At 40.6% G+C, this 3,838-nt stretch overlaps 1 long non-coding RNA gene across 1 annotated transcript; it reads right to left on the bottom strand.

Annotated features, from left to right (window-relative positions):
- Nucleotides 1-320: 320 nt before the first annotated feature.
- On the bottom strand, nt 321-3,588 carry LOC142059505 (uncharacterized). The gene is made up of 3 exons (XR_012661388.1): nt 3,425-3,588; nt 1,598-1,755; nt 321-389 (listed from the first exon to the last, which is right to left on the bottom strand). It is a non-coding gene; the product is annotated as an uncharacterized LOC142059505 (long non-coding RNA).
- Between the last annotated feature and the right edge of the window lie 250 nt (nt 3,589-3,838).

The following is a 3,838-nucleotide window of genomic DNA, read 5'->3' on the forward strand; positions in this document are numbered from 1 at the left end:
GAAAGTGTTTATGTTTGGGGTTTTTTTTGTTGTTTCAGGTGACCTCATGATTTTTTTCCAAATCTGGAACAGTCTGTTCTTTTCCTTTAAAAACAAACTAGAAAAAGTGTGGCTTTAAAAATAAAAACAAATCTGCAGAAAGACTTTGCTGAGTGTATTCCCCCTTCATTCTATTTGAGATGATCAAACAGTAGGTTTTCTTTTAAAGTATTCATTGGCTCTCTTATAGCCACTGTATTAAATTATATTTAATGTACTTTAAAGCTACACAAAAAATGTGGAACATCAGAAAGAAAGGAAGAGAAAAGGCATTACCGCATTACAGGTCTTTTTCTGGTCAAAAATATTTTGCTGTCTAGGAAGTTTACGACTTCAATTCTTTGATGGCACTTTAAAGAAAATAAAAATAGTTATTAACACAAACATATATACACACACACACACATATATATACACCTCCTGAGATGAATCATTAATCTTCCCTAGTAATTTAGTGATAACAATTACTGAGTTGTTTCATCTGCCTTTGTGTCAGGATGTGACCCTAGCCCAGTTCCCTTAAAGTTTTACAGAGGTAAATTCCATTAGAAGCAGTGGAGGCAAAAAGAGAGAGAAGGAAGGGGAAAAAAAAGCATGTATCTTCTGTGCAATATGCAAAGTTAGCTAGAAAAAACCCCAGCAGAACACCTCACTTGAAGCCAATTTTTTGAAATGTAGCTGTGCAAAACACCAAATGCAAACCCAAGACTGTTAGGTAAATCGCATCAGCTCCAGTCCCTGACACAATCAGAGAGCAAGCAGAGCAGGAATCAAACAGCAAGTGGTTTCTTTGTTCACAGATCCAAGCCCTTCCTCGCCAGTGCTCAGCTCAAATCACTCTCGCTTTCTCCCTCACTCTCTTTGCTCTTTCCCACAGCAACATTAGCAGTGATTCTGCAGGTAACACTTTGGCTTTTCATCCTGATCTCTGAATGCCCATGGCCCAGCTACTCACAGGCATCCTCCTGTCAAACCGCCCAGCAAAATCCTTCCATACATATAACTAAAGCTTCTCTCTGACCCGCCATATGGCTTGTCTTTCACATTGTCAATTCCCAAACAATTCAGTTTTTTATTCTAAATATGAGTTTTTCTACATCTTCTATTCACCCTGCATTGTCAGGTAGTTGTCAGAGGCTGCTTGCTTTGAAACCTCTGTTCTAATGGTGATGCAAGAGAAGATTATAACCCCTGACAGGTGTGCTTAGTAACCGACTGAAAGCAGACCTTAAAACAGAAAAACATGTAAAGGAACAGAGTTTACAAAAAATAATAACAGAATAGATATTGCATTTTTAAATATTTTAAGTCATATGGGCCTCAGAAAGAATCAAGAGATAACATATTCAAGAGCTCCGGGTTGATTTTTAAAATACTATTGGAAGTGTATATGATTTTGGCCTCATTAACTGGAAAGGTATGAAGCATGGTTTAACTTGTTTAAAAGGCAACAGTGGCAGCATTGCACTGAACTGCTCTTTTAACCGAGATCCAGGAAGGACTGTGCCTTAGTTCCTGAAATTCTCCTGAGCTCTCTGGTTACTTCATTAATTCCTACCTCAGTTTACTGTTGGACAAAAGGAGGGAACCGTGCAGCTTTGCATTGGACCTCACATAATTCCTTGACTTCACAAAGCTTCCAGTGGATCCGAGTTCAGGGCTGGCAAAGGTCAAGGCAGCATTTTATCCAAAAGAGTTGGCCTATAAGTAGTTGACCTGGTAGGAAGTTGTATAATTTCAGAATAGGTAGGGGATAAAATAAATCAGAATAACAGGACTAAATGAAGAGAAACAAAATTCAGTCAAAAGATCACGGGAGAACAAGTGTGGCTGTTTAGTGCGGGTTCAATTCAAACCAAAATCAAATGAACTGGCATGTAAGTCATCTGAAGTAAGAAGTGACTAAATAGAAAGCAAAGAAGCAAAGTATGAAACAGCAGCTGCAAAAATTACTAAAATGTGGGCCCCTTCATGAAAATTAACACTACCATAATGCTAATAGATATATAATACACTGTGCAATTTCAGTAGAGCAACACAGACAAGAAGTCTCATCTCCCCGCTTTAGCAACATCAAAATAATGACTTATAATAATCCTGTTTACCAAACAACGCATGCACAGTATACCAAGTATTGCACTGCCTCATTGTGAAACTGCCTACCTTCTTCCTTGCCTGCGTCTCATCCAGCCCAGACTTTCTTCTTTGCCCCAGCCCACAACTACTGCTGCTTTACTACCAGCAAGACTCCAGCACATCCTGACCCCAGGATTTTACTATGGAAATTTTTCTCATTCCTGTATGTCTGGCCTTTTCTTGTCTCTTTGAGCTCATCTTTATCATAGTCCCACTGTGACAGTCCCCTATCTACAGGAAGTCCTATTTCTACAACTACACCAACTTGTTAGTGATTACTGCCCACACTAGATCTGCCATTTGTGAAGTTTCCCTCCATGTTTCTGTTCTGTCAGCAGCCGTTTCCTCCACCGATTTCACTGTTCATTTGGCTTTCTGTGCCAATGCCCTCGTGCAAGGAACTTCTTGGCAGCTTACAAAAAAAGGCCTTTTTTCCACACCACTGTAACTTGCAGACTCTCCTACTGCCTCATTCCTCTAGGGACTTCCAAACATAGCAGGCATCTGACTTCCCTTAATTGCCCTGTCATAGAAAAATAAAAAGTAAGCACCTTTCAAACTGCTTGTAACATTACTATCCAAGGGAAGTAGCCAAGTTCCTATTGTCTGAATTGTTTATAACCAGACAGTACAAAGCATCGCACAGTACACACGGGGAAAACCCAATATTGGCAAGGGTCTAAGCTTGGCAACTTAAAAGGCATTTTCTGTCTCCACTTTTTGTGATATCCTGCTTTCCTGCACTAAGGTAGAAATTGGCACTTGGAGCCGAACCTTTCTTCCAATGTAAATACTGGCTCTAGGTTAGATCATGTGACTTGACTTCCTCACCTTAGGTATCCATCTGCAAGTGTCAGTTCAATTATCCTTAGTGTTTTTATTTGTTATTCCTCTAGTACCTGGGGAGGATCTGCTTTTTTCTCCTGCTCAGTGGACTGGAGTGATTCAACAGGGGTCATGGGAGCAAAAACATAGCTCTGCGCCACCTCAAGTCTTAATTCCTTTAAGAATAAGGTCTCTCCAAACTATATGCTAACTGCCACGGTGCTGGTCACCTCTCAAATTGTGCTCTGTTTTCTTTGCCAAATACAGATGAATTGGCATGCTTCCATGAGACGAGACAGGAGAGCATTGCTGGGGAAGGTGTGGGGAGCACGCACATTTGTGTACCACATGGGAATGCAGATGCCTAGCAAAGCACGGAGGAGCAGAATGAGTGGAGAAGTCAGGATCCATAACCAAGAAGTACCTTTTTCCCCATGGAGAAGGAGTGCAAGAAGAATGCCTCCAGGGTCTCTTGGCTCCACAGTCCCTCCATGACCAGAAGGGTGCTTTCTTCACACATGTAGACCTTCAGGGTTAAGCCAAAGTACTCACCCTGTGACCGGAGACAGGATAGACTTGAACCATAGCACCTATGATAATCCTCACAGCCTTCATTTTATTGTTTTAAACCCTAATATTTACATTAATAAATATCTGACTCAACCACTTTCCAGGCTCCTCTGTTCATTTATGTACCAGCTTTAATTTTTTCTTTTAGGTATTTGAAGAGTTTGAGCTGCTGAAATAAAACAAACCAACCAAAAAGCCAGTGAATATGCCAAGGGGAGAGCAGGGCTAATACCTTGTAGCCTTTATACATCTTCTGAGGCTCTGTGTA

This window comes from Phalacrocorax aristotelis, chromosome 7 (genome assembly GCF_949628215.1).
Source record: "Phalacrocorax aristotelis chromosome 7, bGulAri2.1, whole genome shotgun sequence".
Lineage (NCBI taxonomy): Eukaryota > Metazoa > Chordata > Aves > Suliformes > Phalacrocoracidae > Phalacrocorax > Phalacrocorax aristotelis.